This window comes from Chiloscyllium plagiosum, unplaced genomic scaffold (genome assembly GCF_037043375.1).
Source record: "Chiloscyllium plagiosum isolate Xiang-an unplaced genomic scaffold, Cpla_swu_hap1 HiC_scaffold_42, whole genome shotgun sequence".
Lineage (NCBI taxonomy): Eukaryota > Metazoa > Chordata > Chondrichthyes > Orectolobiformes > Hemiscylliidae > Chiloscyllium > Chiloscyllium plagiosum.
Window position 1 is genome coordinate 71,395,243 of NW_028270180.1, and position 20,348 is coordinate 71,415,590.

Consider the following 20,348-nt stretch of genomic DNA (forward strand, 5'->3'; position numbering starts at 1 on the left):
GCTGTCTGTGTGTGTGTTTGTGTGTGTCCATGTCCCTCACTGGCTGTGTGTGTGCGTGTCCCTGTCTTGCTGTCTGTGTGTGTGTTTGTGTGTGTCCATGTCCCTCACTGGCTGTGTGTGTGCATGCCCCTCTCTCGCTGTGTGTCTGTGTTTGTGTGCTTGCGCATGTGCGTGTGCTTCCCTCGCTGTGTGTACGTGTCCCCCTCTTGCTGTGAATGTGTGTCCCTCTTGCAGTGTATGTGAGTATCCTTCCTTCGCGGTGTGTGTGTGTGTGTGTGTATGCATGTGTGTCCCTCCCTCACTGTTTATGTGTCAGTTTCCTTCCCTGTATGTGTGTGTGTGTATGTGTGCTAGTCTTGCTGTGCGTGTGTGTGTGTGGTCCTCCCTCGCTGTGTGTGCATGTGTCTCCCTCTCGCTGTTTCTGCGCGTGTCCCTCTCTTGCTGTGTGTGTGTGTGTGTTTTGCGTGTGTCCATGTCCCTCCCTGGCTATGTGTGTGCGTGTCCCTCTTTAGCTGTGTGTCTGTGTCTGTGTATGTGTGCTTGAGCATGCGCGTGTCCATCTCTCGCTGTGTGTGCGTGTCCCCTCTTGCTGTGAGTTTGTGTGACCCTTTTACAGTGTATGTGAGTGTCCTTCCTTCGCTGCGTGTGTGTGTATATGTGTGTCACTCCCACACTGTGTGTGTCCCTCCCTTGCTGTGTGCGTGTGTGTGCGCCTCTTGCTGTGTGTGCGTGTGTCACTCCGTCGCTCTGTGAGTGTGTCCGTACCTTGTGTGTGTGTGTGTCCCTCCCTTACTCTTTGTGCATATCCCCACCATTGTGTGTCCGCATCGCCCCTCGCTGTGTGAGTGCCTGTCCCCCCTTGCTGTGTGTGCGTGTGCCCCTCCCTCGCCATGTCTGTGCGTGTCCCCTCTCGCTGTGTGTGCATGCCCCCTCTCAATTTCGGTGCACATGCCCTCCCCCTCGCCGTGTGTCTGCGTGTCTCTCCTTCCCTGTGTGTGTACATATCCCTCCCTTGCTGTTTATGTGCGTGGCCCTCTCTCGCTCTGTGTGTTTGTGTATATCCCTCCCTCGCTGTGTGTGTGTGTCCGTCCCTTGAGTGTGTGATTGCGTGACCACCTTGCTGGGTGCGTGTGTCCCACCCTTGCCATGTCTGTGTGTCCCCTCTCGCTGTGTGTGTGTGTCGCCTCTCAATTTCTGTACACATGCCCTCCCCCTCGACATGTGTGTGTTCGTCCCTCCTTCGCAGTGTGTACATGTCCCTCCCTCGCAGTGTATGTGCGTGTCCCTCCCTCACTGTGTGTCTGCGTGTATTCCCCTCACCGTAAGTGTGTGTGTTTGTCCCTCCCTCGCTGTGTGTGCATGTCCTTCCCTCACTGTGTCTGTGTGTGTGTGTCCCTTCGCTGCGTGTCTGTGCGTGTCCCTCCCTCGCTGTGTGTGTCCCTTCACTGCATGTCTATGCGTGTCCCTCCCTTGCTGTGTGTGTGTGTGTGTGTCCCTCGCTGTGTGTGTCCCTTCCTCGTTGTCTGCGTGTTCCCCTTCGTTGCGTGTCTGTGCGTGTCCCTTCCTCGTTGTGTGTGTGCGTGTCCCTCCCTCGCTGTGTGTGTGTGCGTGTCCCTCCCTCGCTGTGTGTGTGTCCCTCCCTCGCTGTGTGTGTGTGTGCGCATGTCCTTCTCTCGCTGTGTGTCTGCGTGTATCCCCCTCACTGTGTGCGTATGCATGCCCCCCCTTTGCTGTGTGTGTCTGTGTCCCTCCCTCGCTGTGTGAGTGCGTGTCCCTCCCTCGCTGTGAGTGTGTGTGTGTCCCTCCCTCGCTGTGAGAGTGCGTGTCCCTCCCTCGCTGTGTGAGTGCGTGTCCCTCCCTCGCTCTGTGTGTGTGTGTGTGTGTGTGTGTGTGTCCCTGTCCCTCCCTCGCTGTGTGTGTCCCAGCCTTGCTGCGTGTATGCGTGTCCCTCCCTTGCTACATGTGTGCGTGTCCCTCCCTCACTGCGTGAGCCCCTCCCTCGATTTGCGTGTATGTGTCCCTCCCTCTGTGTGTCTGCGTGTATCCCCCTCACTGTGTGTGAGTGCATGTCCTTTCCTCGCTGTGTGTCTATGGGTATCTCCCTCACTGTGTGTGTTTGTGTGTCGCGTCGCTCCCTTGCTCTCTCTGTGTGTGTGTGTGTGTCCAATATTTGCACCATCAGTGGATTGGCGATCATAAATTGACTGTGGTATTCAGGAATGTGTGGTTTAAGTAAGTGCACCACGGGAAATGCAGGGTTTAATGTAAAGGTCAAGGGGTGGTCTGGGTAGGATGCTCTTCAGAGGTTTGGAATGGACTGGTTGGGCCAACTGGCCTGGTTGCACACTATGGCGATTCTATTCAGGTTATTGTCCAGCCCTGTCAACAACCCCGTCTCCTACACCTTGCCTTATCCCCAATATTCTCCTTAACACTGTCATCTCCTCCAGACTCTAAAACACTCCTTGGCGATGTAAGCTTCTCCAGTCCTTGCAAAGATCGATATGTCCATCACCTCTTCCTGCGTTTAGAACCCTCCCTATAACTATTACCATTTGGTACAGCACTCCCAATCATTGTTCCTTCTTGAAACTCCCATAAACATTTGTATCTCTGAAAACTCATCTGGACTGTCTCAACTTTATGGGCGGCACGTTGGCACAGTGGTTAGCACTGCTCCCTCAGCGCCAGAGACCCGGGTTCAATACCCACCTCAGGCGACTGACTGTGTGGAGTTTGCACGTTCTCCCCGTATCTGCGTGGGTTTCCTCCGGGTGCTCTGGTTTCCTCCCACAGTCCAAAGATGTGCAGGTCAGGTGAATTGGCCGTGCTAAATTGCCCATAGTGTTAGGTAAGGGGTAAATGTAGGGGCATGGGTAGGTTGCGCTTCGGTGGGGCGGTGTGGACTTGTTGGACCGAAGGGCCTGTTTCCACACTGTAAGTAATCTAAAACTTCCCTTTGACAGTTACGTTCTGAGACCTGCTCTATATCAGTGAAGTAATTAAGTCTTGGCAACACTCACTGTTATAACCTCCCTCCAGCCGAACAGCACTGAGGATATGTAGAAGCTCTTTTCAACCCGACAGCCATCTCTGTGTCTGTAATCTCCTCCACTCCCCATAATACATTGTCTCTGAGCTCCTCTGTAGTCCATTAAACACTCCCTAACACTGTCTGTATCAGTGTAACCTTCTCCAAAAACACAACCTTCTCTATCTGTGTAAATCCCTACACCGGTCCCTGTCCCTCTCAGCTCCGTCTAACAATACAACCCTCCATGTCTGTGTATTCACCTTCAGTCCCTACTCACCTCCCTATCTGTGTAACCTTCTCCATGCATTTTTGCTTCAGTCTCTTCAACTGTCCCTGTCAGTGTAACCTCTTCCAGACGCGAAAACTCTTCTCTTTTTGACTTACTCAGACCACACAACCCTCACTATCTGTAACCTACTCCTGTCTGAGAAACCTACCTCTGCAAATTGCTCCAACTCTTCCACTCTCCATAAACTCTTACATCCCTCCCTATCTACCAAGTCTCTTCCAGTCCCTAAACACCAACAGTCTGTGGAGACCCGACCACCATCCCTATCAGTGTAATCCTCTCAGGTCTCCGCAGTATTCCTGATCTGTCGAACTCACTCCATGCCTGTGCCTCTCCCAATCCAGTCCCTACAAAACCCACTATCTATTTAACACCCTCCTGTCACTATCATCCCCATGTCAATGTAAGCTCCTCCTGTGTCTCCATCATCTACCCATCTTCATAACCTTGTCCAGCTCTTACACCACTATCTGTTTAAACGTCACCCTCCCTTCAACTTCCTCCTGTTTGTGCTATGCTCCCTTATCTGTGAAACTGTTTCTGACCAAAATTGTTATCCCAGTCTCTGAAAAGTAATCCAGATTCCACAGCCTCCATAACCCCCAGAACCTAAGCCTTCCTATGTCTATAAACATCTTCAGTCATGACTACCCTGCATATCTCTGTTTGTTCTTCCAGTCGATACAAACAACTTTATCTCTGTAATCTGCTCAGCTCCCTAAAACAGTCGCTGTCTGTGATCCAGCCCTGGCCTACAAACATCGTGATCCCTGTAAACTTCTCCATCCCTCCCAACATTCCCATCTCCATGAGCACATCAGCCCTACAGCTCTCTACATTTCTGTAACCTCCTGTGGGTCTATGGTCCTCCCTCCCTGTGAAACTACCTCCAGTCCCCACATCCCTCCCAATCTGGGTCGTCTGCTCCAGATCAGACCATTGCTGTTTCTGTAAACACCTCCACTCCTGACAACTCTTTCCATTTGTGTAACCTCGTTCAGACCCCATACCCTCCAGCTTCCTGAATCCTCTTCCTGCATTGCAACCAAAACCACATGTTTATGTAATATCCACCAGTGCTTACACCCTTCCCAACTCAGAAACCACTTGCAGCCCTAACAAAACACCTAAACTGTGAAACCTCTCATTTCCCTACAATCCTCCCTCCCTCCCTCCTCAAATGCCTTCATCACCATCAAACCATACAATTACTGAAGCCTCCTTTTGGCACTGCAACCCTCCTAATGTCTGCAAAATCCTCCAGTCCTGATATCATCTCTGTCTCTGTAACCCCCTCCACCCTCCAGTGTCCTTCTGGGGAACATGGCAGAGGAGGGAAGATTTGTGAAGTCCGAGCCATGTTACGGAGGTAGAATTCTTGGAATTACAGATTTGGTCGAATGTCTGTGGTGTGCAGATTATTTGCGAGGACTCTAAAGACAGGATTTATGACTACTTGGAAAACCATAGTTACATTAGCCACAGTCAGCATGGGTTTGTGAGGGGTCAGGTCATGCCTCACAAACCTTATTGAATTCTTTGAGGATATGGCAGAATACGTTGATGGCTCATTCAGAAAAGAAGGATGATTGGGATACAGGGGAATCTTTCTGTCTGGATACAGGATTGGATGGCCTAGAGAAGACAGAGGGTGGCAGCAGATGGACAGTATTGAGCCTGGGGCTCAGTGACCAGTGGTGTTCTGTAACAATCGGCTCTGGGACTCTGCTCTTTGTGATTTTTGTAAATGACTTGGATGTGGATGTTGGAGAGTGGGTTAGTAAGTTTGTCAATAACATGAAGGTTGGTGGAGTGGTGGGGAATGTGGAGGGCTGTTGTAGGTTGCAATGGGACATTGACAGAACGCAGAGCTGGGCTGGAAGTGGCAGATGGAGTCCAATCTGGAAAAGTGTGAAGTGATTCATTCTGGAAGGTCGAATTTGAATACAGAATACAGGGTGAAAGGCAGAATACTTGGCAGTGCGGAGGAACAGAGAGACCATGGGGTCCGTCTCCATAGATCCCTCAAAATCACCACGCACGTTGGTCGGGTTGTTAAAAAGGCATATGTTGCATTGGCTCCCCTTAGAAGGGGATTGACTGTAAGAGCCGTGAGGTTTTACTGCATCTTTATAGCGTCCTGGTGAGACCACACTTGGAATATTGTGTTCAGTTCTGGTCCCCTGTTTACAGGAAGGGTGTGCAAGTTTTAGAGAGCGTACACAGGAGAGTTACCAAGATGCTGCCTGGAATGGAGGGCAGTTCTTACGAAGAAAGGTGAAGGGAGCTAAGGCTTTTTTCATTGGAGTGAAGAAGGGGGTGGGGTGACTTTGTGGAGGTGAACAAGATGATGAGAGGCACAGAGTGAGTGAATAGTCAGAGACTTTTCCTCCTATGGCATAAATGGCTATTACAAGGGGGTGTAATTTTAAGGTGAATGGAGGATGGATCAGAGGATAGAGAATGGTAGGTGGTTGGATGGACTGCCAATGGTGGTAGTAAAATTAGATACATTTGGGACATTTAATAGACTCTTGGACAGACACATGGATAATAGTACAACGAAGGGTATGTAAGTTAGTTTGATCTTATAGCCGGATAAAAGGTTGGCATAGCATCATGGCCGAAGGGTCTTGGGCTGAACTGTTCTGTGTTCTACGTTCTGTCTGGTAAACTGGGTAATAAGCTCAGATCAGTGTAAAAAGGATATGGCATTCAGGAGGAGCTAGTGAACTGGATACAAAATTTGCTTGATGGTTGTAGACAGAGAGTGATGAGAGACATGTTGTTTTTCTGACTGGAGGCATGTGACCAGCGGTGTAGTTGGTCCACTGGTGTTTGTCATTTGGATAAATGGTTTGGATGGAAATATTGGTTTCCTGGTAAGTAATTGTTTTGGGTGACACTGAAATTGGTAGTAAAGTGGACAGTGAAGAAGGTTATATATGATACAACAGGATGAACAGTACTGCTGGGATAGTGGGCTGAAGAATAGCAGATGGAGCTTAATTAGATAAATGTGAAGTGTTCCATTTTGGTGAAACAAACCAGGGTGGGACTTGTACTGTTAATGTTCGGGCCCTGGGTCGTGTTGTCAGTCAGTGACCCAGTGACCCAGGTACACAGTTCTTTTAATGTGGTGTCACAGGTAAACAGGCTGGTGCAGCAGGCGTTTAGGATGGTTACCTTCATTGGGGAGAGCATTAAGAGTAAGAGTTGGGATGTCATGTTGTGGCTGTAAAAGACATTGGTGGGGCCACCATAAAAACATTGTTGAGCAGTAGGAAGAACTCATCTAGTTCACTAACTTCCTTTCGGGAAGGACATCAAATATTCTAACCTGGTCTGGCAGACATGTGACTCCAGACCCACAGCAATATGGCTGACTCTGAGCTGCCCTCTGGGTAATTAGCAGTGGTGTCAAAGAACGTTGTTCCAGGCAGTGACACCCACATCCCATGAATGAATAAATAAAAATACCTATGTCCCTCCATACCTCTGCAAACCCCTCCAGCTGCAGCAAACCGTCCTGTCTTTGTAACACCCTGACCACTCTCTGTAACACTCTCACCACCTCCAGCACCTTCACATCTCCCTGTTCCTATCGTGTCAATGAACGCTGACCGTGGCTCCCCTTCCCACAGCCCTCCTCCTGCGAGCAGACCCATTGCAATGCATTAACATTTACTCCTAAAACATTCTCTCACTTCAGGATTTTAAGTACTTTTTGGTGATCTTCTCAGCCTCATAATCTAGTATGATTCCTTTTGTCCTGAGTGAGGGATCAGTGGGAATTTCTTGCTGAGGTTTTTACTGTTTCAATCGAATGTCTTTTTGTTGAGTATTTTGCATTGTCCCTTCAAATGTTTTCCACTGTCCATTTACAGGCACATATTTCAGTCTGTTTCGCCTGTTTCCCTTGGTCAGTTCTCCTCTTAAACTCATGCCATTGGCTATTTTTGTTTCTAGTTGTAGCTTGTCCTTTCTTTAAAACTTTATATTTATTTAAACTGCACTTTATCACAATTTCCCGAAGGATCTCTGCAGGTGACATTACTCATTCACTAAGTTTCATTACACGGTCGCTCTGCGATAGTTGTGTCCCGAGCCAGTTGCACAATGTGTTTTTCAAAGAAACACTGAAAAAAAAATTCTCCGAACTCCTTTCAACATCAATGTTGACCGTGTGATTGTCCCAGATTATACAAATATTGAAGTTTTCCAAAATTATCACAATGCCTTTGTTAAAAAATTCCAATGAGTTCCTGTTTAATGCAGTGATGAGCAATGGAATGCTGTTCGGTGGCTAAAACTGTTCTGCTGCTTGTGTCCTTGGCAAGTAGTAGCCAGAATTTACATTCAGACTGACTCTACTTCATGATCTGAGGCCAAATGCTTTCTCTGTAATGCCTCTGATACCCATTATTGTTAGTGTTACCAATTTTGCCTGAGTTTGCACAAGACTGAACCACTGAATATTTCTGTTCACCCTGTATCCATGTCTCCCTGGTGTCTAACTCTCTTTTATCTCTGTGTCACAAATCCATTGACCTTTTTGCAGCAACGTTGTCCATTCAAAAAAAAAAAACATTATATACTCTCTACCACAATTTTCTGTCACAAATCTATTCGCTGATGTACAATTTTAGTTAAACTCTATCCCTTCCTGTTCCTTTCTGCTTGTCTTCAGCCACATCCCCGTGCTGTTCCATTGCTTCACCTTTTCTATTTGGATTTGGAAAGCTCCTTTCACCTGCATCCTCTCTGTCAGTTTAATGCCCTGTCCATAAACCTACCGACATGATTGGCCAGGACACTGCTCCCAGCACAATTCCAGGGGGACCATCCTAACAGATTTTTAAATCAGGTACAGGATGTGTGAAGCTCTGGCTGACCAGCCTTTCTTGCCCAGCCCTAGCTGCCCTTGAACTGAGTAACTTGCTCGGCCATTTCAGAGGGTAATTGAGAGGCAAACACTTTGCTGTGGGTATGTCGTGCAGACCATGTCAGGATGGGCAGATGTCCTTCTCTAAAGTGTTTGGATTTGTTGTACATCAGTAATTGTTTCATACTTATTTGTGGATTGTTAATTATTATTTTTAAAATTATTGATTTCAAATGTCTCCTTTTCAGATGGCAGGATTCAATCCTGCCTCCCCTGAACATTAGCAGAGGTTTTGGATACATTCTCTCGCAATAATACCACTCGGCCATTACTTCACCTGCTCACTGGGTGTTCATCCGTGAGCACTCATACCAGGGCATCATGAAGCTAAACCCATTCTTCCGACACAATTGTGTGATCCTGACATCTTCCAGCAATCTGGGACAATTAATTAATATCGCTCCATTTTCCAGATCGCTGTGGAACTCAGTGCCATTCTCCATGTGTAACCCTCGCAGCATCTGTTTAACTTCCCATTCTGTCTATTTCTCTGTCTCCTGTAGGTACTCAGGAAACTCCTGACTCAATAGCCTTCCCAGCTGCTGGGTGGATCATCCATTACCTCATTGAATGCAGTTGGTCTGCCAGAGAGAGACAAAGGGAAAGGAGATCTGGAGCCTTCAATAAATCCTGTAGTGAAGTAAGGTCACCCACAGTGCACAGAGCAAAGAGCAATGAGAGGGCTCCAAACATCTATTAACACAACATGACATAGATACAGTGCCGGAGGGGAGCACAGTACACACACACCCCAGGCTCAATCACCACCCCAACGTAAGTTCTGTTATATTAAAACTCGCTGCAATACAACAGTGTATCCATGGCATGTCTTGTGGTCCAGTGTCTTCAATAATTTTTAATTCCTATAACAGATCCTATCGCTGTAACCTCCTCCCTTCCCGATAGTCCCTCTTCATATTTGAAATGTATTGCATTCCAGACTACCATCCCTATCCCTGTCACTTGGTTCAGCGTCTACAACATGCCTTATCTCAGTAGTCCCCTCCTCCAATAAGGTAAATACAAGGACTGCAGATGCTGGAAACCTGAGTCTAGATTAGAGTGGTGCTGGAAAAGCACGGCAGGTCAGGTAGCATCCGAGGAGCAGGAAAATCGACGTTTTGGGCAAAAGCCCTTCATCAGGAACAGAGGCCGTGAGCCTGCAGAGTGGGGAGATAAATGAAAGGGGGTGGGGATGGGGAGAAAGCAGCATAGAGTACAATAGGTGAATGGGGTAAGGAAGAAGGTGATAGGTCAGAGTGGAGGATGGGGGAAGGTAGCAAAGAGTACAATGGGTGAATGGGGGTGGGGATGGTGGTGATAGGTCAGAGAGGACGGTGGAATGGATACGTGGGAAGGGAGGTAGGACATTAGGACAGGTCATGAGGGCGGTGCTGAGCTGGAAGGCTGGAGGTGGGGTAAGATGGGGGAAGAGGAAATGAGGAAACTGGTGAAGTCCACACTGATGCCCTGGGGTTGAAGTGTTCCGAGGCGGAAGGTGAGGCGTTCTTCCTCCAGGCGTCGGTGGTGAGGAAGTGGCGGTGGAGGAAGCCCAGGACCTGCATGTCCTCGGCAGAGTGGGAGGGGGAGTTGAAATGTTGGGTCACAGGGCGGTGTGGTTGATTGGTGCGAGTGTACCAGAGATGTTCCCTAAAGTGCTCTGCTAGGAGGTGTCCAGTCTCCCCAATGTAGAGGAGACCGCATTGGGAGCAACGGATACAATAAATGATATTGGTGGATGTGCAGGTAAAACTTTGGATGTGGAAGGCTCCTTTGGGGCCTTGGATGGTGGTGAGGGGGGAGGTGTGGGCACAAGTTTTGCAATTCCTGCAGTGGCAGGAGAAGGTGCCAGGAAGGGAGGGTGGGTTTTGGGGGCGCGTGGAACTGACCAGGTAGTCACGGAGGGAACGGTCTTTGCGGAAGGCGGATAGGGGTGGGGGAGGGAAATATATCCCTGGTGGTGGGGTCTGTTTGGAGGTGGCGGAAATGGCGGCGGATAATTTGGTTTATGCCAAGGTTGGTAGGGTGGAAGGTGAGCACCAGGGGCGTTCTGTCGTTGTTACGGTTGGAGGGGTGGGGTTTGAAGGCGGAGGTGCGGGATGTGGACGAGATGCGTTGAAGGGCATATTTTACCACGTGGGAAGGGAAATTTCGATCTCTAAAGAAGGAGGCTATCTGGTGTGTTCTGTGGTGGAACTGGCCCACCTGGAAGCAGGTACGGCGGAGGTGGAGGAATTGGGAATAGGGGTTGGGAATGTTGCATGCGGTAGGGTGGGAAGATATGTAATCTAGGTAGCTGTGGGAGTCGGTAGGTTTGTAAAAAATGTCGGTGTCAAGTTAGTTGTCATTAATGGGGATGGAGAGGTCTAGGAAGGGGAGGGAGGTATCAGAGATGGTCCAGGCAAATTTAAGGTCAGGGTGGAATGTGTTGGTGAGGTTGATGAAGGACGAGGGAGCGGGAGCACGAGGTGGTGCCAATGCAGTCCTCAATGTTGCGGAGGAAGACTTCGGGAGTGGTGCCATTGTAACTACGGAAGATGGACTGTTCTACATAGCCAACAAAGAGACGGACATAGCTGGGGCCCATAAAGGTGCCCATGGCTACCCCTTTGATCTGGAGGAAGTGGGAGGATTTGAAGGAAAGATTGTTAAGGGTGAGGACATGTTCAGCCAAACGAATGAGTGTATCGGTGGAAGGGTACTATTGTGGACATCGGGAGATGAAGAAACGGAGGGCTTGGAGGTCCTTGTCATGGTGGATTAGGTGTAGAGGGATTGGATATCCATTGTGAAAATGGGGCGTTGGGGGCCAGGGAAATGGAAGTCTTGGAGGAGTGGAGGGTGTGAGTGGTGTCTCGAACGAATGTAGGTAGTTCCAGCACTGGGGGATAGGCCAATGTCGAGGTAGGCAGACATGAGTTCGGTGGGGTAGGAGCATGCTGAGTCAATGGGTCGGCCAGGGTGGTCAGGCTTGTGGATCTTGGGAAGGAGGTAGAACCGGGCAGTGGGGGATCCCAGACAATGAGTTTGGAAGCTGTGGGTGGGAGATCTCCTCCTGAGGTGATGAGGTTCTGTATGCTCTGGGAGATGACAGTTTGGTGATGGGAGGTGGGTCATGGTTGTGGGGGTGGTAGGAGGAGGTGTCTTTGAGTTAGCATCATGGCTTCAGCGGTGTAAAGGTCAGTGCACCAGACTACCACTGCACCCGCTTTATCTGCTGGTTTGATGGTGAGGTCGGTATTGGAGCAGAGGTTGTGGAGAGCTGCACGTTGTGAGGGTGAGAGGTTGGAGTTGGGGAGGGGGGTCGACAGGTTGAGGCGGTTAATGTCTCGGTGGAAGTTGGAAATGAAGAAATCGAAGGCAGGTAATAGGCCAGCGCGGGGTGTCCAGGTGGGTGGAGTGTATTGGAGGCCGGCAAAGGGGTCCTCAGAAAACAGGCGGGAGTCTTCATTGTAAAAGTAAGCTCTGAGGCGGAGGCGGTGGAAGAAGTGTTCGATGTCATGGCGTGTATTAAATTCATTGATGTGTGGACGGAGGGGGATAAAGGTGAGGCCTTTGTTGAGTACTGATCATTCGCCCTCAGTGAGGGGGAGGTTAGGGGGAATGGTGAAAACTCGGCAGTACTGGGAGCTGGGAGAGGCGACGGAGCCTGTAATTGGAGTGGGTGTGGTGTTAGGGGGAATGGGGATGGAGCCATGAGCAGGGGTGGTGTTCCCCTCAGAGTTCTGGGGGGGCGGGGACGGTGACGGTGGGACCTGGGGGGTGGTGTCAGCAGAATGCAGGTGAGTGGCGTTGGTGGGGGCGGAAGTGGTGGCAAACACGGCAGTGGGGGGAGGGGGCGTGGAAGTCACTGGGTGTGTGACATCAGCGATGATGTGAGGGGCGGAAGTGATGTCACTTGCGGTGTATGAGGAATTGTGAGGGGCGGAAATGGCATTTACTTTATTTTAACCAATAATTTCCTGTCACAAATCTGTTTGACACTGTCGTATTTTAATTAAACTCAGTCCCTTACTGTTTCTTTCTGTTGGTCTTCATTCACATCTCCATGGTATTCCAATATTTCAAACTTTCTCTTTGGACTTGGGAATTTCCATTCACCTGTGACCTGTCCCCCTCCTTATCTGTGTCTATTTATAACACACTGCATAATCTGGTACCGGAGGGGCCTATCCCAATAAAATAGCTCAGTCTTCCCTGAGTACTGGTAGCAGTGCTCACTGGTCAGAACTACTTCTGATAATACCATTGTGTGATCCTGATACATTCCTGCACTCTGCTGATATCACTGTCTCTCTCCATGTGGTATCCCTCACTGTGTGGGTCTAATTGCAGTCTGTATCAGTGTCTCTCGCTATTGCAGCTACTCCAGATCATGAGCCAACAGCATTCTCCACTCCAGAGGGAAGCAACTGCACAGGCCATGGATGGAGACTGGGAATTTCCAGATCTCTGTGGGACTCAGTGCCATTCTCCATGTGTAACCTTCATTGCATTAGTCTAATTTCCCATTCTGTCTATTTCTCTGTCTCCTGTTGGTATTCCTGATGTCCCTGACTCAACAGAATTCCCAATTCCTGTCTCGTCCATCACCACATTGAATACATTTGGTCAGCCAGAGAGAGATGGAGAGTGAAATCTGGAGCCTTCAGTAAATCCTGCAGCCGGTAAGATCACTCACAGTAAACAGCACAGGGAGGAGTTAGTGGACTTTAATTCAGACCCTGAGGGCATGATGTAGGAACAATGCTGGGCAAGGAACATGAGAAAATTCTCAGGCTTCATTATCACCATCTTGTCTGTAAATTCATCTGTTCCACAGAACCCTCCCTATGTCTGTCAGTTTCTCCATTGTCTGTTTCATCGATACCATTTCCCTTATTTCTATCAGCCCCTACAATCCTGCTTATCCCTGTAAGCTCCTCATGTCAGTAAAACTCTCCAAGTTTCTGCCTTTGCCTTTAATCCTGGGTTCTGTCACATCTCTCCTTAACTGAAGAAAAACAATTCTTCAGTTTCTTAAGCCATCCTGGTCAGTGTAGTCCTTTCCAGACCTGAAAAACCTCCCTGTCTTTGTGACTTTTTTGAACTCCTGCTACCTTCATGATCTCTGTCACCTTCCTGTCACGACAACAAAAAAGCTCTGTACCTTAGTAACCTCCACCAGCTGTTAGACTCCTCCTTGTCTCTGGGCACAAAGCAGAGTGACCCTGCTTCTCTCATAAATTAGTTTCTGCATTTCTAATGATGACTATGAACTCTTCCTGTCTCTAAAACGCACTCAGTCTTTGTAAACTCTGCTGGTCCCGACTGATGTAATTTCCTTCGGTAACTACAAAATTGTACACCTTTAATCGCTTCCAGACGCGACCACACAGTTTATTTCTATAACCTCCATGAGTGATAGAGTCATAGAGATGTACAGCACAGAAACAGACCCTTCTGTCCAACCCATCCATGCCGACCAGATATCCCAACCCAATCTAGTCCCACCTGCCAGCACCCAGCCCATATTCCTCCAAACCCTTCCCATTCATATGCCCATCCAAATGCCTCTTAAATGTTGCAATTGTACCATCCTCCATCACATCCTCTGGCAGCTCGTTCCATATACGTACCACCCTCTGCGTGAAAAAGTTACCCCTGAGGTCTCTTTTTTATCTTTCCCCTCTCAAATTCAATCTATGCCCTCGAGTTTTGGACTCCATGACCCCAGTGAAAAGACTTTGTCTATTTATCCTATCTTATCCATGCCCCTCATAATTTTGTAAACCTCTGTAAGGTCACCCCTCAGCCTCCGAAGCTCCAGGGATAACCGCCCCAGCCTGTTCAGCCTCTCCCTGTAGCTCAAATCCTTCAACCCTGGCAACATCCTTTTCTGAACCCTTTCAGGTTTCACAACATCTTTCTGATATGAAGGAGACCGGAATTGTTTAAAACATTCCAACAGTGGCCTAACCAATGTCCTGTACAGCCGCAACATGACCTCCCAACTCCTGTACTCAGTACTCTGACCAATAAAGGAAAGCATACTAAATCCTAGTATGCTTCACTATCCTATCTACCTGCGACTCTACTTTCAAGGAGCTGTGAACTTGCACTCCAAGGTCTCTTTGGTCAGCAACACTCCCTAGGACATTACCATTACGTGTATAAGTCCTGCTAAAATTTGCTTTCCCAAAATGCAGCACATCGCATTAATCTGAATTAAACTCCATCTGCCACTTAGCGCATTGGCCCATCTGGTCCAGATCCTGTTGTAACCTTCTTCGCCGTCCACTACACCTCCAATTTTGGTGTCATCTGTAAACTTACTAACTATACCTCTTTTGCTCGCATCCAAATCATTTATGTAAATGACAAAAAGTAGAGGGCCCAGCACCGATCCTTGTGGCATTCCACTGGTCACAGGCCTCCATCTGAAAAACAACCCTCCACCACCACCCTCTGTCTTTTATCGTTGAGCCAGTTCTGTATCGAAATGGCTATTTCTCCCTGTATTCCGTGAGATCTAACCTTGCTAATCAGTCTCCCATGGGGAACCTAGTCGAATGCCTTACTGAAGTCCATATAGATCACATGTATCACTCTGCCCTCCTCAATCGTTTTTGTTACTTCTTCAAAAAACTCAATCAAGTTTGAGACATGATTTCCCATGTACAAAGCCATGTTGACTATCCCTAATCAGTCCTTGCCTTTCCAAATACATGTACATCCTGTCCCTCAGGATTCCCTCCAACAACTTGCCCACCACTGAGTTCAGGCTCTGTCGTTCCCTGGCTTGTCTTTACTACCCTTCTTAAACAGTGGCACCACTTTTGCCAACCTCCAGTCTTCTGGCACCTCACCTGTGACTATTGATACAAATATCTCAGCAAGAGGCCCGGGAATCACTTCTCTAGCTTCCAACAGAGTTCTAGGGTACACTTGATCAGTTCCTGGGGATTTATTCAACTTTAACCGTTTCAAGACATCCAGCACTTCCTCCTCTGTAATCTGGACGTTTTGCAAGATGTCACCATCTATTTCCCTACAGTCTACATCTTCCATATGCTTTTCCACAGTAAATACTGATGCAAAATATTCATTTAGTATCTCCCCCATTTTCTGTGGCTCCACACAAAGGCCGCCTTGCTGATCTTTGTGGGGCCATATTCTCTCCCTTGTTACCCTGTTTTCCTTAATATATTTGTAAAAATCCTTTGCATTCTCCTTAATTCTATTTGTCAGACCTATCTCATGTCCGCGTTTGCCCTCCTGATTTCCCTCTTCCTTTATACTCTTCGAAGGATTCACTCGATCTATCCTGTCTATACCTGCCATATGCTTCCTTCTTTTTCTGAACCAAACACTCAATTTATTTAATCATCCAGAATTCCCAATACCTACCAGCCTTCCCTTTCACCCTGACAGGAATATAATTTCTCTGGACTCTTGTTATCTCATTTCTGAAGGCTTCCCATTTCCAGCCGTCCCTTTACCTGCGAACATCTGCCTCCAATCAGCTTTCAAAAGTTCTTGCCTAATACCGTCAAAATTGGCCTTTCTCCAATTTAGAACATCAACTTTTAGATCTGGTCTATGCTTTTCCATCACTATTTTAAAACAAATAGAATTATGGTCGCTGGCCCCAAAGTGCTCCCCCACTGACACCTCACTCACCTGCCCTGTTTTATTTCCTAAGAATAGGTCAAGTTTTGCACCTTCTCTAGTAGGTACATCCACATACTGAATCAGGAAATTGTCTTGTACACTCTTAAAAAAATTCCTCTCCATCTAAACCTTTAACACTATGGCAGTCCCAGTCAATATTTGGAAAGTTCAAATCCCCTACCATACCTACCCTATTATTCTTACAGATAGCAGAGATCTCCTTACAAGTTTGTTTGGCAATTTCCCTTTGACTTTGGCGGGTCCATAATACAATCCTAGAAAGGTGATCATCCCTTTCTTATTTCTCAGTTCCACCCATATAACTTCCCTGGATGTATTTCTGGGAAAATCCTCCCTCGGCACAGCTGTAAAGCTATCCCTTATCAAAAAAGCCACTCCCTATCCTCTCTTGCCTCCCTTTCTATTCTTCCTGTAGCATTTGTATCCTGGAACATTAAGCTGCCAGTCCTGCCCATCCCTGAACCATGTTTCTGCAATTGCAATGCGATCCCAGTCCCATGTTCCTAACCATGCCCTGAGTTAATCTGCCTTCCCTGTTAGGCCCCTTGCATTGAAATAAATTCAGCTTATGGTTCTGTTCGCCGAGCTGGAAGTTTTTGTTGCAAATGTTTCGTCCCCTGGCTAGGCGACATCATCAGTGCTTGGGAGCCTCCTGCGAAGCGCTTCTTTGATGTTTCCTCCGGTGTTTATAGTGGTCTGTCCCTGCCGCTTCCGGTTGTCAGTTTCAGCTGTCTGCTGTAGTTGTTGGTATATTGGGTCCAGGTCGATATGTTTGTTGATGGAGTTTGTGGATGAATGCCATGCCTCTAGGAATTCCCTGGCTGTTCTCTGTCTGGCTTGCCCTATCAACAAACACATCGAACTGGACCCAATATACCAACCACTACAGCGGACAGCTGAAACTGACAACCGGAAGCGGCAGGGACAGGCCACTATAAACACCGGAGGAAACATCAAAGAAGCGCTTCGCAGGAGGCTCCCAAGCACTGATGATGTCGCCTAGCCAGGGGACGAAACGTTTGCAACAAAAACTTCCAGCTCGGCGAACAGAACCACAACAACGAGCACCCGAGCTACAAATCTTCGCACAAACTTTAAATGAAGCTTAATTTATTAATCCCATCTTGTCCCTGCCTGTCCTGACTGTTTGGCTCACTTCTGTTCTCAGCCGTACCCCTCTCGGATCGAGTTCCCAAAATCCTCCCTGTGATTGTTACCACGCCCTGCATTCCTCCAAATCCATGTAAAGTCCTCCCATTCCTAAAACCCACCCTGTATCTGTCACCTGTTCCATCTTCCACAACCCTCCCTATCTTTGTAAGACAGTTTTATCACACAATGGTCGCTCTGAGATAGTTATGTCCCTCACCAGTTGCACAATTTGTTATTCAAAGAAACACTGAAAACTAATTCTCTGAAATCCTCTTCCAATATCACTGTTGTCAGTGTGACTGTCCCAGATTATGGGGATATTGAAGTTTCCCAAAATTATCACAATGTGTTTGTTAAAAAATATTTCAATGATTTCCTGAGTAACGCAGTGATGAGCAAGGGAATACTGTTCGGTGGCTAAAACTGTTCTACTGCTTGTGTCCTTGGCAAGAAGTAGCCAGGATTTACATTCAGACTGACTCTACTTCATGATCTGAGACCAAATGCTTTCTCTGTGATGCCTTTCTTACCCATTATTGTTAGCATTATCCATTTTGCCTGAGTTTCCGTAAGTTTGTGATCCATTGAATATTTATGTCCAACTTTTGTTCACCCTGTAACCATGTCGCTCTGGTGTCTAAATCTTTTTTATCTCGGTGTCAGAAATCAATCTACCTTATTGATAAAACTTCGTGCATTCAAAAAAAAACATAAGTTACTCTTTCCCACAATTTCCTGTCACAGGCCTATTCCCTGATGCACATTCCGTGATGTAGTTAAACTCTGTCCCATCCTGTTCCTTTCTGATTGCCTTCAGTCACATTCCCATGTTGCTCCCATACTTCACCTTTTCTCTTTGTATTTGGAAAGCTCCTTTCACCTGGATCCTGCCCCAGTTTAAAGCCCTGTCCATAAACCTACCGACATGATTGGCCAGGTCACTGTCCCCAGGACAGTTCCATAGGACCATCCTAATGGATTTTTTTATAAATCAGGTAGGGGATGTGGGTGTCTCTGGCTGACCAGCCTTTATTGCCCAGCCCTAGCTGCCCATGAGCTGAGTAGCTTGCTTGGCCATTTCAGAGGGCAATTGAGAGACAAACACTTTGCTGTGGGTGTGTCTTCCAGACCACGTGAGGATGATCAGACCTCGTTGTCGAAAGGACAAGTGGGTGGCACGGTGGCTCAGTGATTAGCAATTCTGCCTCACAGCACCAGGGTCCCAGGTTCGATTCCAGCCGCGGGCGACTGTGTGGAGTTTGCACATTCTCCCCGTGTCTGCATGAATTGCCTCCGGATGCTCCGGTTTCCTCCCACAGTCCAAAGACGTGCAGGTCAGGCGAATTGGCCATGCTAAATTGCCCATAATGTTAGGTGTATTAGGTCGAGGGGGATAGATCTGAGTGGGTTACTCTTTGGAGGGATGGCGTGGACTGGTTGGTCGAAAGGTCTGTTTCCACACTGGAGGGAATCTAATCTAAGGGATTGAGATTTTTGTATATCAGCAATGGTTTCGTATTTGTTTATGGATTGTTAATTGTTATTTTAAAAATTATTGATTTTAAATTCCACCATACCTTATGATAGGATTCAAACCTGCCTCCCCTGAGCATTAGCTGAGGTTTTGGATAAATGCCCTAACAATAATGTTACTAGGCCATCAGTTCACATGCTCACTGGTTGCTCATCCCTGAGCACTGATACATGAAGCTAAACACATTCTTCCAACATTATTATGTGATCCTGAAGTCTTCCAGCATCCAGTGATATCACTCAGTCTCTCTCCATGTGGTATCCCTCACTGTGTGGGTCTAATTGCTGCCTCTGTCTGTGTCTCTCACTCTTGCAGCTACTCCAGATCCTGGGCCAACAGAATTCTCCACTACAGAGAGACTCTTCAGTACAGGCCAGGGATGGAGTTTGGGATTTTCCAGATATCTGTTGGGCTCATTTCCATTCTCCTTGTGTAATCGTCACTGCATCAGTCTAATTTCCCATTCTGTCTATTTCTCTGTCTCCTGTAGGTACTCAGGAAGTTGCTGACTCAATAGACTCCCCAACTGCTGTGTGTCTCATCCATCACTTCATTGAAGATGGTTGGTCAGCCAGAGAGACAAAGGGAAGGGAGATCTGGAGCTTTCAATAAATCCTGCAGTGAGGTAAGATCACTCACAGTGCACAGAGCAGGGAGCAATGGGAGGGCTGCAAACATTGGCTAACAATACATGATACAGATACAGTGCTGGATGGGAAGCACAGTATAGACACACCCCATGCTCAATCACCACATCTACTTTAACTTAAGTTGCACTGAGACAGCATCGGGAGTTCAGAGTTATCGATCTAGGCCTGCGCTGTCTTAGTGAGCATCAGAACAACAGAGGTTAAAGCAGGCCTCCGACGAGAGGTTGGGAATGCTGCCTGGGATCTTTCTGTTCTGTTCTCTTCCTCCAACACTGTACTAAGACTCACTACTCTGCAACACTGTATCTATGGCATGGCTTGTGCACCTGTTACTTCAGTAATTTTAACTCCTATAACAGTAGTTGTCCGTGTAACCTGCTCCATTCCCAATAGTCCCTCCACATATTTGAGACGTACTGCATTCCTGACTACCATCCCTATCGCTGTAACTTACTTCAGTGTCTACAACATGCTTTAATCCTAATCACTCTAATCCTCTTTAACTGGATACAGAGTGATACAGCACGGAAACAGAACCTGTGGTCCAACTCCTCAATGCTGCCCATGTTACCTAAACAGAACGAGTCTCATTTCCCTGCGTTTGGCCCTGAGCTCTTCAAACCTTCTCCTCTCCATGTACCTCTCAAATGTCTTTTCCATGCTGTAATTGCTCTTGTTTCTCCCATGTGCCTGAGGCAGTCTGTTCCGTCTATTCACCGTCCTCTGTGGATAATGTTCCCCCTCAGTTCCCTCTTTAAATCCTTGCTTTCTCACCTCCCGTTGATACCCTCTAGTTTTGGACTCACCTACCCTTGGATATTCACCATTCTTAGGGTCACCCCGTGGCCTCTCTGCCCAAGGGAAATATTTAGGACAATGTTACAAATATATCTAATGTATGTAACAAAGTGCTGGCCAATGTCGGCAAATGTGCCAAATGTCGCTTTCCCCACCCTGTCCACCTGGTATGCCACTTCCGAGGAGCAATGTAACTTGTACCCCCTGTTCTCTCTCTCTCTCTCTCTCTGTTCGACAACCCTGGCCAGAGTCCTTCCATTAACTGCATTAGT

At 47.7% G+C, this 20,348-nt stretch overlaps 1 long non-coding RNA gene across 2 annotated transcripts in view; it reads left to right on the top strand.

Moving 5' to 3' along the window:
* The window catches only part of LOC148137907 (uncharacterized), a 40,876-nt gene extending 21,649 nt beyond the window's left edge, over positions 1-19,227 (top strand). Inside the window, exons 3-4 of one of the 2 annotated variants that reach the window (XR_015754164.1) lie at positions 8,772-9,042; positions 19,119-19,227. This is a non-coding gene — a long non-coding RNA (uncharacterized LOC148137907). Of the gene's footprint in view, positions 1-8,771; positions 9,074-19,118 lie in introns of those variants that run through there. The other variant, XR_015754163.1, reaches the window with a different exon arrangement.
* Positions 19,228-20,348: the final 1,121 nt, after the last annotated feature.